At 38.8% G+C, this 12,823-nt stretch overlaps 1 long non-coding RNA gene across 1 annotated transcript; it reads left to right on the top strand.

Annotated features, from left to right (window-relative positions):
* The first annotated feature begins 2,509 nt into the window (after positions 1–2,509).
* LOC136995458 (uncharacterized) lies at positions 2,510–5,625 on the top strand. The gene is made up of 3 exons (XR_010887046.1): positions 2,510–2,566; positions 3,651–3,707; positions 5,536–5,625. It is a non-coding gene; the product is annotated as an uncharacterized lncRNA (long non-coding RNA).
* The last annotated feature ends 7,198 nt before the right edge of the window (positions 5,626–12,823 follow it).

Genomic DNA, 12,823 nt, shown 5'->3' with positions numbered 1-12,823 from the left:
TACAAGTGAGAAAAGGACCATTTTTGAGTTCTGAAGCTATTTGGCTGTAGAACTTTCCCCTCTGCCAGCCAACCTGCACTGACTCAGTGTGAGTCACATCTTACCAGTAAAATATTCATTTGACTGTAGACAGTTCATGACTTATTTATGAATAGGTATGTTTTTATGGGGTGAAGAACTAACTCTACTCTCTGTACCAGACAGATGCTAAAAAGGAAAGGTAAGCAGTGACTGCAGTTGTCCATGCAACTGTCAGTCAGTGCATATAAATACCTTACTTTTTTACTTCTCACAGTAACAGAATGCTTGACATTTGGTTGCACTTTATTCTATAACCATAAAGGTATGGGAGTGGCTGGAAAGACAATGAAATTAAATATTCTGTATAATGGTGTGTATATGTGGGTTTTCATTATATATTTAAAGTAACTGTATTGGCATCTTTCCCCAGCAAAATGTTTTTTTTTCCCCTTAATCAGCCTCCCTAGTTTAAAAACTGCAACACAGTGAGAAGCCTAAGGCTGTTTTACACAGCCAAAGCTTGTACATTTTGGGCAGCTGAATCATGATTAACAATGTAAGTGCACAAAATAATTAAATTACATTTTTAGAATGTTTTATGCTAAAGTGATCTTCCTTGGCCAGGTCACTTGCTGGCCAGCTAAGTGAGAATTTATTTTCAAGTTTTAGCAAAATGTGGAAGGTTTCACATTTTCTAAAGAAGAACATGAACTCAATATGTTTTTGACATCAGTCACAGTTACGAAAAGAAAAGGAAGTCCTGGGAGCCCAATCAAACCTTAATGTCCTAGATTTATATTGCAGGTTTGTATTATCCCAGAATTCATGCAGTTAATATAGCTCGTTCAGAATGCATGTTGACCTGTGGATATGGAATAAATCTGAGATAGGCAAAAGTTACACACTCAAATCACTCACGCAGAACAAGCCCAGTACTTCTGATGTATTTGGGATGCACTGGCCTCACCCCCTTGAAAGTAGTATGTGACCCTGGAGTGGCTATTTCTCTGGGAATCTGGGACAGTGAGCACCAAACTGTTCAACTATGTTGCCTGAAAATGGCTTCAGCTCCAAAATAAATGATTACAGTTGGCAAAGTCTAACAAAAGTGATGGTTTACTGTCAAAACCCTATCTGTGTTACTGTAGTAGGTAGGAGCTAGAACAAGTGGATTATGAAAAGTTTCAGAGGCTAGCTCAGTATTGATGCTTTCATGTGTTGTGTTCACTTTTGACCTGGAAATAAGGCTGAAAGCCTTTTTCAGGGGTTCAAAAATTCTTGTCCAGTTTGTTCTATACATTTATGCCCAGGGCCGGATTATACCCTTAGTTCTTTGTCCAGTTTTGTGACAGTGCAAGGCCACGCTAGGCTTAAGAGAAAGGAGATGAATTCTTCCTTGGAAGACATAGCATAAGCTGTAGTGCTAGGAAGCACAGGCTTCCTGAAAGGTCCCTTGGGATACAGTAATGCCCTGCCCTGGCCACAGCTGTTCTGTCAGGGGGAGGGAAAACAAGAGTAAGGCTCCCAAACCTATTCTTCCTCCTCTTTTTTATTAGCGATGTCATACAGTATTTAACTGTCAAGTGCAGGCTTGCTCTGTCCATGTCCCAGGTGACCAAAAACCATGAAAAAACACTTAGGAGTACTGCACCTACAGCTACTGGGTGATGATACCTCCAGTGAGTCAGCACAGGGAAGAGGAAGCAGAAGGGTCCTTCCCTGCCTCCATCCCTCACAGCTTCACAGGGATGCAAGCTGGGTTTTATTCCGGTTTTCAGGCAGATATCTGATTCACCATTTCTTTTTTTCATATCAGAATGAAATCAAGACTTTCTAATTGCTTAAAAAGGAGATAATGAGTTCTACAAAAATTATTTTTATATTGTATGAATTCCTATTTACCTGTTATAAGTAGCAGACTGTTATTACATAGGAACAATAGTTGCTCACTCGGTAGTTATTGATCTTTTTTTTTTTGATGAGAGGTCTGCGCTAAGCTGTGAGAGGAAGTGGAAGGTCTGATCTCAGCGTGATGTGCCTCTGCCTGAGCCAAAGTTGTGAGTCTGGCTGAACCCCCTGTTCAAGAGGTAGTGGTGAAATTTCAGCCTCAGTGTGAACTTTCCCAAAGCCTGGTGATATTCATATCTAGGACTGTGGTTTGCATTCAACTATAATCCTATTGTTTGCTTCAGCCATTCAAAGATCATCTTATCCATCAAATAGCTATTTAAAATGTGTTTTTATGAAGAAATCAGTTTCCTACAGAGATGCAGGGTTTGGATTGAATTTTGTATCGTTCTGTTTATATCTCTATAGGTATTAGTATTAAATTGAAAATTACAGTTTGGCCAACTGATTCTGTCTGCTGCCTGCTTGTTTGCTACTTTAAATATATCCATTGTTGTTCTTAATTCATTTCAGAAGATGCAGAGTACATAACCTGCAAAGGATCACATATCTTTTAACCCTGACACTAGAAAAGGAACTAATGCCTGAGGAGGGAGAGTATGGGAGAGGACCACTACACAACCTTATGCCCTGACAGGTCTTCCATAATTTACTATACACGTATATTTACTATTTACTTTGTTCTCAGTTTTAGGGTCTGACTGGACAAAGTAGTGCTGTCTTTTCAAGTTATTTATTTAGTGTGCTTTAGTACTGTCATGCTGATAGCTAGATATCTGGGACCTATGAGTGCACTTTGAAAACCAGATCCTCAGCTGTCTTTAAATCTCCCAATTTCCAGTGATTCAAAGAGGATTAAGACTTACTTCACACAGAAAGGAAAAAAGGTAGTCTGTCTTCCTCATTAATTTCTCCCAGCTACAAGGGGCACACCAGTCATGAAAAAGCATGCCATGAATCCTGTGCTGGAAGTCACTGGGAGAGAAAACCGGACAGCTTCAGGCAGGCTTTTCTATTCAGCTAGTGATTTCTAGAGGTTTCATGACTGGGAAACCAAAGAGATTTTATAGGGTTACTCATTTCTTCTGGAAATAAGGACCTAGGGCCACCTTTCAGAAGATGGTGACAGATGTGCAAAATGACTGACACAATTCAGGTTTCTAACTGATTGATTAAAATGAGAGGAGGGCACATTCTTGCACACATTTGAAAATCCGTTAGGTGCCTGTCTGCATATTTAGGCACCAAAATGCCTTCAGTTAGTTGCTTCTTCTCTGCAGAATGCCACAGGACTGTTCTTTTCTTGTTTTCAAAGGAGTTTAAATGTAGTATTATTTAATATTCGTGTAGACATAGTTCTTACCATTTCCTGAAGTATTTAGAAAGCTGCTGAATCATTTGCAAAGGAAGTTTGGCTCTCTTACTAAAGACATTGCTTTAGACAACATTTATGCTTTTTTTCTCTTCCTTTTGATTTGAAGAAGGTAACTGGGCTATAGTTCAGGTGTGTCTGAGTGTCTGTCCCTCTGTTCACCTTATTTGAGATGCAAATTGGACGCTTAGAAATGTTGCTCCTTTGGTTCAGTTTATGTGAGGGCAAACTAAAAAGGAATGAGATCCTCAGATCTTTGCAAATTTATTTGTTGACCATAACAATGTTTAATTAAATATTTTTATGCAATATCTTTACCCAGATCTAAAGATTTCAATTTTTTTTTCAGATGGGTTTCTGATTTTACCTCAGTATTACAGCTGCACAGACAGGAACAAAGATGCCAGTAAGTTGAAATATCAGTAAATTGTTAAGAACCTCCTGGGTTCTCAGTTTCCGTCTAACTATAAATGACACAATCTTAATTTTTGTAAAATGAAATAAAACTTTCTATGGTTATATTCTGCCAATCAGTTATAATATTGGCACCAGGATTAGTGGTAGGAATCAACCTTTAACACCAGCTCTTAACACAATGCTATCTGAAATATCCACCCCCCACACAAATCATATAGTTCCTACAGCTAACCTACCATTACGATTCCAGCATTTCATGTGACAGTCTGAGGTAACTGTTGGTAAAGATTCGATTTTTAATGGCGATGCTTTTAACTCTGCTCTCTGCAGAACCCTTGCAAGTTAAGTTAAAAATAGCACTGCCATATGGATTGTTAACCTGAAGGTCATAATAACGCTCACATTCTGGATAGCAAGACACAAGATTTTTTTCCTTTTGTAACAGTAACTAAAAGTGTTGAAAAGGCTTAGAATCACTGCAGTGAGATGCATACAAACCTGCTTCAAGCCATATTATTGTCTGTTCTAAGAGAGGAGAGAACTTTAAAATCTGGCTCATATCCTCAGCTGTGCTGACAGGCAGCAAATTTGTGTATAACCCAGCTTTGCACTTCCCTTGTACATCAGATTTCAGGACACAGTTTCCCAGTCCGAGAGGCTCACTGTTGGGCACGTAACATTTGGGACTGCTGAAACCCACCTTGTCCTGGAGGTACTTCTTCCTAACAGTACTGCGATTACCAGACACCCTTTGTTACCCAATTAGATATGTTTAAGATTGCCTGTGGCTGCTGATATTCACAGACCTGCTGTATTATTTTCCTTTATTTTGTCCTTAGAATAATGAAATATTAAAGGAAAAGAGGAATCCTTTATATTATATGGCTGTCACAGAAAAGTCAGCCTGGCTATGAAGTAAAAGAGCAAACCGATAAGGAACAGCTAAATAAAGACTAATATTTAATTCAGACGTAAAAATCAAGGAGCATTTGTCAGCATTTACATGAAAGAATGCTATAAACTTGAAGGCTGACAACTAACAGAATTTATATATTCTCAAGTACATGGTAGACTGAAAGCTTTAATCTATTTCAGTTAGTAGAAGCTGGTGAGGAAGGAATATTTTCCTGTCTTTACCTATGTACACAGAAACATTTCCTTCAAAATGTTTACAGCTAGAAAAGAAACACCCTGTTCATCACAAAGCACTGTATGCAAGTAGGATGGAGCTTTCTGGGTTAACTGACTCAGCATCAGTATTAGGAGATAAATAATAAAAAAGAACTATAGTGTTGTGAATGTAAAATGGGAATTTGCATTTATCTCAAATCAGCTTTGAATTAATTGTTCCAAAATTTCAATTGATTAATTAGTGAATCCCATTAAGAGAGGCATATAAATTGAAAGTGAAATTTGAAAGTTTATTCAAAGTGAGGTAAGTCTGCTGGAAAATAAAGTGAAGAAATGTACAAAATGTAGAACCTTATAAAAAATTTCAGCCTTAGCCAGATGTTGAAAACCAAGTCTGAATTTGTCCCACCTTAAATTTGATCTATTTTACCATTAAGCAGTAGGCTGCTCATACTTGCTATGGAATTGCATATTTTATTGTATTTAAACATACCATTATTCTAATTCATGGTGCTGTTTCAAAAACATACGTATTCTTCTAGTTTTGGTCCAAACAAGAATGCTCTGCCAGTGTCAGAACTGTTTATTCAGCTGCTCTTTAACTTCCCAGCCAGGCTGACTTTTCTGTAGTGCGATGGACGGGGGATAAACATGTCTGTGTGATGTGGCATCCTGCTCCATTCCAGCACACGGTGAGAGATGGAGCTGAGACACCAACACGACGTGCAAGGCTCAGGACAACAGCCATGTGGCACTGTCGTCAGAAGCCTGTAACTCGGTTATAAGGGCGCTGCCCTCAGATGTTGGCAAGGTGCCTACCCACCGCCTGTGTCCCACGCAGAGCTTTGCTCTGGCCGAAGCAGATTCACGATGATTAATGCAATGAGAAGAATCACTCTCATCCATTCGGCCTGTTCTGTCAGCCCCTCCTGATCTACAACTCACCTCCCCAGAAGAAGAAAACCTTTATTTTCCTGCTCCTGCAAAGTGGATGCCTCAGACCATATTTATTTGCAGGTGTATGCAGGTGATTCCTTATTTGTTCTCAGATCTCCTATGCTGAGAAAAACACTAATAATGAGAAGTTTCAACAAATCAGACGACCTGCGTTTGCTGAAATGTGGAAGTTGCAGTCGCCTGCGTGCCAAGCGCAGGCTACCTCAAGCAGCAGTCACAAAACTGACACGCACAAAATCAGTGAATACAGTTTTTCAAAGTTCCTTGAGAAGAAAAGCAAAGATCATAAACTGAGAAGCAGGTTTTTATTATTTCAGATGCCTGTATCTAGCGTAACTATCAGGGTGGGTATCATTTGGCCAGACGAGCTGCATGGTGAGAAACGAATCTTACTTCATTTGATCCGAACTGTGGAATGTAATATTGTGAAGTTCTGAAATAATTGTGGATATTGGAAATGGCAACAATAAGTTAGTTTTCAAATTATGGCCATCAAGGAAACTTAGGTGATGTGGAATGAAGGAAATACTGTGTAAAGCAAATTATTAAGCTTTAGAACCCTTATATATTAAAGTCTCTCTGCTGTGCCATGAAAGACCTGGTATTAGGTAAGCCCCATATAGTGTGATTGAATGTGTTCAAAGAAGAGCTGAAAATGATGATAAAAAGGCTGAACTGGGAATAAAGACTGAATGTGAAAACTTTCTGTAAAAATTGAATTGTGCCAAAGTACTGTAACTTAAAGGTGAAAAAGAGAAAAAATAAGGATAAAATAGAAATATATACATAAATCAAACTAAAACACTCCTGATAGAGAACAGTGCACAGCAATCGATAAAAATTACACTTTGTATTCACTCAAGGATGGGAGAGATCCAGTTAATGTTTAGCCTCATAAAAAAGGTTTAAAATCAAGATTTCATTCTCTCTAAATGAAAGAGTTTTCATATAATTCTACCAGAGAGGGTTTAATAAATACCTTCTGCATGGATATTAGTGGAATATACTGGTTGCTAAGCTACTGCAAAACATCTTTTTTTTTTAATTTTCCTGTTGTTAAGTGTTTGCTGAACTATGGTGCACTGGTAGATTGGTTATGGGTGCAGACGCAGAGAGTATTTATGAAGTCTATTCAAGACTCTTTGTCCATGTGTGTAGGCATAAGCACTGTAACTCTTTCAGGCTGCACATGGGAGAAGGGTCTCGTCTTTCTCCGGCAATTCATAATTCAGAAGATTGAAGCAGATTCTGGCCTTTGACAAATTAACATAATACTTGAAACATTCAGAATTGATTTGCATCTAATAAGTATGTTCTCAACAGTCTTTTTTCAATCTTTGTGGCAAACAGAGAGGGGAAATGGCCTTGTGGATTTGGGTGCAAATAATAATGAAAGTAAGTTATAGTCCTTTAACCACCTCTCATTACATGTGACTACACTCATATCCACACCTCTTGCAGTTAAATCATGAGGAGTATCAAGTGCTGTAGTAAGATAAAATACAAAAAAACGCAGTTACCGTTTCTGTTATCTATTAGGTATAATAAATAAACAAAAGCAGAACTATTCCTTATGTGTCTTTCTTATAATTTCGTTGTACACTAGGAGGTCATTTTCAGTAAGTCTGTTTTCACTGCCAGGCTGAATTTTATCTATTTCCTTTTGATTCCCCATTATTGAAGTATCTGAGCACTTCACAAAATCTATACAGCCTCAGAACATCCTTATGAGGTAGGAAACTGTTATCATCACCCTTGTTAAGGGAAAAGAGCACTTATCAAGTTAATTGGGAGTAGGCTCGAATGCTTGGTATCGATTCATCTTTTTGGTAGGAATAGGAACTAGACATGTGGGAAAATGTCTCAAATTTTTAAGTATGACTTATTTTGTCTTGTTTGTTTTCTTTCTTCCCAGTTATCCGTAGATGATTTTAAAAATAGGTGCACACCTAGATGTAGATAGACCTATATCAGGGAACTGCTTAGCTCTTGGTACTTAGCAGCTGCTGCTGCTGGACTGTGGCAGCCTCTGTATATGTGAGATTTGATTTTTGCTGCAGTGCGTGACCTGGTGGTGTCAGGATGTAGCTCCGGCATGTGGACCACTACTGGAAGCAGGTCTAATGAGAGGCCGCCGACTTGGCTTCTCCATCAGCCCTGGGCAGTGCTGCTGCAAGGAGGAGGGTGATGTCCTCACACCGAGCCCCTGCCCCACATCCTTCTCCTCACCTTCCTGCTTCATTTCCATAAATCTCTGCCTGGGCAGGCAGCTAGCTCCTCTCAGCGAGGAACTAGTCTTTACACTATGTCCCCTAGATCAGGAGGACATAAAGAAATGCTTCTAAGCCTGGCTAGACCTCAGGATTTGCTTCAAATTATTCTATGATTGCATGAAAGAGAAATAAGATACAATATTTTCTTAATATGAAATAAAAGAGGTTTTTTTGTGCTGAATGCATATGACCTGATTTGCCATCCCTTGTGTTGCAGCACAACTTCTGAAAACATATTTTTCTTATGAAGCATGTATTTTATTGTTCTTGTGAGTTCATAGCTCCTAAGGGCAACATTTTACAAGAACTGAAAATATCCGAGGCCAAGGAAAACAAGAATGGAATTTCTGGAAGAAAAAAATTACATCCATGACTTTCTCAAACTTTGGGACTCAGGTATCTGTGACTTTTTAAAGGATCATTTGGTTCAGTTATACATAGTTTACTTGCTGTGTTCGCTGTGTCACTGTTGCTCTCCAATCTTATTTTCTGTCTGCCCAGGACAAGCTGAAGCATCCATTTTGTGTGTTCAGTGAGCAATACCTTCTGCAGCATTAGTATGTCAAAGTTTCTGATTCCTTCAGAACAAAGTTGCCTAAATGTTTCGCTTCCCAGTGTCTTAATACACGATAAAACTTTCCAGATCAGACCATGAATAAGTAGAAATTCTTACAGTTGTTCTTGCCCCAAACCTGTTCGCTATTGATCACATACGGCGCTGGCGTAGGCAACTGTGTGTGAGCGGCCTAATCTCTGGCAAATTTACACACAACAAGAGCCTCTCCTGTCATACAAGGTACAGAGAGATACATTAAAACTAACAAAGCAGAAAGGGGCCTGAAATTGAAGCAGTTTTTAAAATGACAGTTTAATGAAAGCAGTGTGAAAATACTATCAGTCTGATGGAAAACATCTGTCCTCAGCTATTCTTGAGTGATGGAAGGTTGTGAGGCACTCGAAGAATTTTTTACCAGTCTGTGGTTATATCAACAGTAGGTCAGGCGTGACCTGTCTCCTTTAATACCCCAGCCGTGACACTGCGGAGCAGACAACCTTGCAGATGGTATGTGGCTGCTGGCTCGGCCCTTTCGTGCTGAGGGAACCCTTCAGAGGTGGTGTGTCCTCCTCCTGGATTGGTAATTAAGTCGCAGCATGCATTGTTAATTTAAATAAAAACCCGGGAGTGTAAAATAACTGTCTTGAAATATGACCTATTGTGGTAATGTTGTGCAGGAGATAGGAGAACGAGAGCCTTAATAAATGTCATTACATAAATCTAGTCCATTACCTATCCTTGTTTCTGAATCCATAAATACGAATTACAAACTGTGATGAAAGTGATTTGTCATTTTATCCGTACAGATTTCCTCAGTTTGCTGATGTTTGTTTAATGGCTTCAGGCAGCATTTCTTATCGATCACTTCCCTTTTCTGTCTAGTATTTTATACGCCACGTTCCCTTCTCAGAGCAATATTACATATCCAAACTGTCCTGATCGTAACCCACAAACAACCTTGATTGACAGCAGCAGCAAGTTACTCACTACTTTATATTCCCTTTTTACACTGTGATATCAATAGTGTCTTACTGCCAACATGTACATAAAATCATTTGCAATTCTAGCAGAGCTGTTCATGCTGCTGTGGTCAAGGGTATGCCATTACTTCAAATTTAAAATCCTCTGACATAACTCAACAGTGCAAATTTGCTTCAGGCGGATGGCACAGAGGTTCTCAGATTCCATTTTTTCTCCAGAATATGAAACTAATTGGTCATTTTTTTGTGTTCCAAAAGGGAAGAAAAAAAATGAAGGAAGAAGTTTGAAACAATTTAAAAGTGACTGAAATAAGTACTGTTAGAAAATTCATCCATACAGGTGATTAGGCTCTGATTTTTCAAAGAAACACTGGAGAGAGGGTACTAATCAAATAAGAATACACACTGGCGTTTCCCCTCACTTTTCCGGATGAATGCTGGAATCTAAATTTTTATGAGGTAATGTCAGTAGGGTTATACCATACCCTACTTTATACATTTTTACATACTCTTCCCTGAACTGGCTTCAGCGGGATTGGTGGTAATCAGAGCTGGGTTCCTGCGAAGAGCTGGCGTCTAAATCTCAGCCCTGTTTCCAGGACGTTGCTGGCAAGCTGCTTTCTCTGTTTCTGTTTTCATGTTTCTAGCCCTATACCGAGTGTATATCATTGAGGAGTGCCAGAAAGGCTACAGCAACTTTTTTCCTTTCTGCATTAAATGACGCAGGGGTTTTATGTCTGTGTCTGTGGTTGCCCACCCTTGTTTCACTGTGAAGCACTGCGGCTGAGCAGGCATTTACAGCTGGAGGAAGGCTTCTGTTCAAAGAAAGACTTTTATCTCCCCACTTCCTAACAAAAGCTCTTTTTCAGCTGAAACTTATTTTTGTTTATGCATGCTCTAGCACAGGAAGAAGTCTGATGTACCTTAGGAGCTGGGAGAGTCTCATGCTAATAAGAGAGTCTTTTTGAACTGTGGTAGCAGCTACAGGTTACCCACTAAAACTCCATTGTATTAGACTTTCACAGACAAAGACAAAAAACAATCAATCATCTGTGCCCCAGGGAGACATGAAATATGAAGTCAGGAAAAAGTATAAGGCAATATAGGTAGCATAATTTGAGAAAAAAAATGCTTTATATTTATCCTTTTTATAAACAAATTGTAATATTCTTGTCATATCTTAAACCAAGTTTATCTCCTGACTTCTAGGCTTATGTTCAAATATACCTAGGGTTTTTTATAGGCCTGGTTTAAAAAATACATTTCTATATAAATTTGAATATTCCTGTAAACTCTCAGCAGGAGGTCTAATCCTCAGTGTCTAGGTGTGTTATAGGATCAGGTGGTCACTTCTGTTAACTAATGAGTTGTGGTTCAAAGAAGCTATATGCTCCTTTTATGAATATGGTGTAATTTTCAGATTCCTCCAGCCAAATGGAAATTTGTGAGCTCCACTGAGAGTGTTTCTGAAGCCTTAAAGTGTTGCCAGCTCAGCACTTCAGTTTCAACTCCTGGTGAATGTATAAATGTTTACAACTGAGATGTGAATACAAGCTCCAGCATTTAAAATATAGTTTGAGATTCTAGGGTCACTGAAATCAGTGATCAAGCTAACTCTAGAGCAGCAGTATTTCATGTAGGAAGCTTAACAGGATTTTACTACTTGCTTAATATAGCATAATGAACAAAAAAGTTTTAGAGAGTCTAAGGAAGATAGGTCACAGTTTCAGGTCAGATGCCGAAGATCAGTCCATGTGCCAGTGAAGTTAATATTACTGATATTAGTGGGGCAAAAGTTTTACCGCATTCAAGTGGAGCCTCGGTGAAGGCAGAAAAATTAAAACAAAGCAGAACAATTCCCCAAGCAATTGTTATATATAAAGCATAACCAGGAAACTAATCTGTGGGACAAACCTCTAGCAAAAATCATTATCATAACAAAGGGTGAATACAGGTGCAGACAACTGAAAATATTTCTCCAAGTGTAGATATGGAGAAACAGAGAAAAGTACACAGGCAAATATTTAGGTGCATACACACACATATGAAACATGAAAATATAGTAAATTCCATAATGAACAGTCTTTGAAAGGATAGAATTATTGAGCTATATGTAGAACAAAGTTTCTCTTTTGCATTAATAGTAATCTATATCCACAATGGAAAAAAAAAGCATATTTGATTTGAAGGCAATCAAATCAATTTCAGCCTCAGCATAAAGATATAAGGATACATAACTGCATTTATTTCTTCTAAAACCTTGTTTTAGGAGATGCCACTGGGATTCACCCACCAAAGGTTGAAGATTGAAAATAGCTTCTGGATGCATGTCTCCCAGTATATACTCTGCCTGCCTGTTTGGGGATGGCGTGGTTCTGATTAAAGGTTATATTTGGTGTAAAAGCTTTGTTCAGAAATCTCCATTTTTAAATACGTGCAGTTTGGGGCAACTGTGCTGTATATTTGAAGAAAGTGGTTCAGCATGTAGCATGTCAGAGGGCTGCTGCACTCTGAACACTATCTACTCATTGCTGGGCGCTCCAGCTGAATAAAACAAGCCTGCTGTACCTTGCAGGTCTAGGGTGACTCCTAGATCAGTCAATGATCTAATGCATAAATAGAAGGATCAGCATGGATCTTTCATTAAGAAGCTGTCTGAGATGCTAGCTGCTGCCCTATCTACCTGGCAATGTGCTGACAGCTAGACCAATTGTCTAGGAACAGGAGGAAAAAACTGGCTTAGGCAAAGTCCCTGAGCTGCAAGCAGACATCAGAATTTAAAGTTCCTAAAATATAGCAACAAAGTTGGTAAGCAAAGTTCTTGGTCTATAAATAGGAAAGCTGAGTAACTAGATATAGGTGACTGCCTTTTAAATCATTACTGAACCAGATCCCATAGCAGTTCAGCAAATTCCCACACAAAGTGTCTAATCCATGCAAAGAAAATTAAGAATACAAAGGGCAAATAAAGGAAAATGATTCATATTTAATTTGGTCAGAAAGAAGGCCAAAAACTCTCCTTGATAGAGAACTTGAAGAAAAGCCTGACCCCTGCAGAGTGTAAGAAAAAGCAAACTTGGCCATCATTTCAAGTGCTGGAGGCACTTTTCTGAAGGCTGCATAAAATAATTTTGCAAACCACTGGGTATAAAGATGTGCCATACTTAATCTAACCCTTTGGTTGTTTCAAGTTTTCTAGCCTCCAGGC

Source organism: Apteryx mantelli, chromosome Z, assembly GCF_036417845.1.
Source record: "Apteryx mantelli isolate bAptMan1 chromosome Z, bAptMan1.hap1, whole genome shotgun sequence".
Taxonomy (NCBI): domain Eukaryota; kingdom Metazoa; phylum Chordata; class Aves; order Apterygiformes; family Apterygidae; genus Apteryx; species Apteryx mantelli.
Note: the sequence above shows the minus strand (reverse complement) of the source record. Positions and strands in the feature narration are given on the sequence as shown.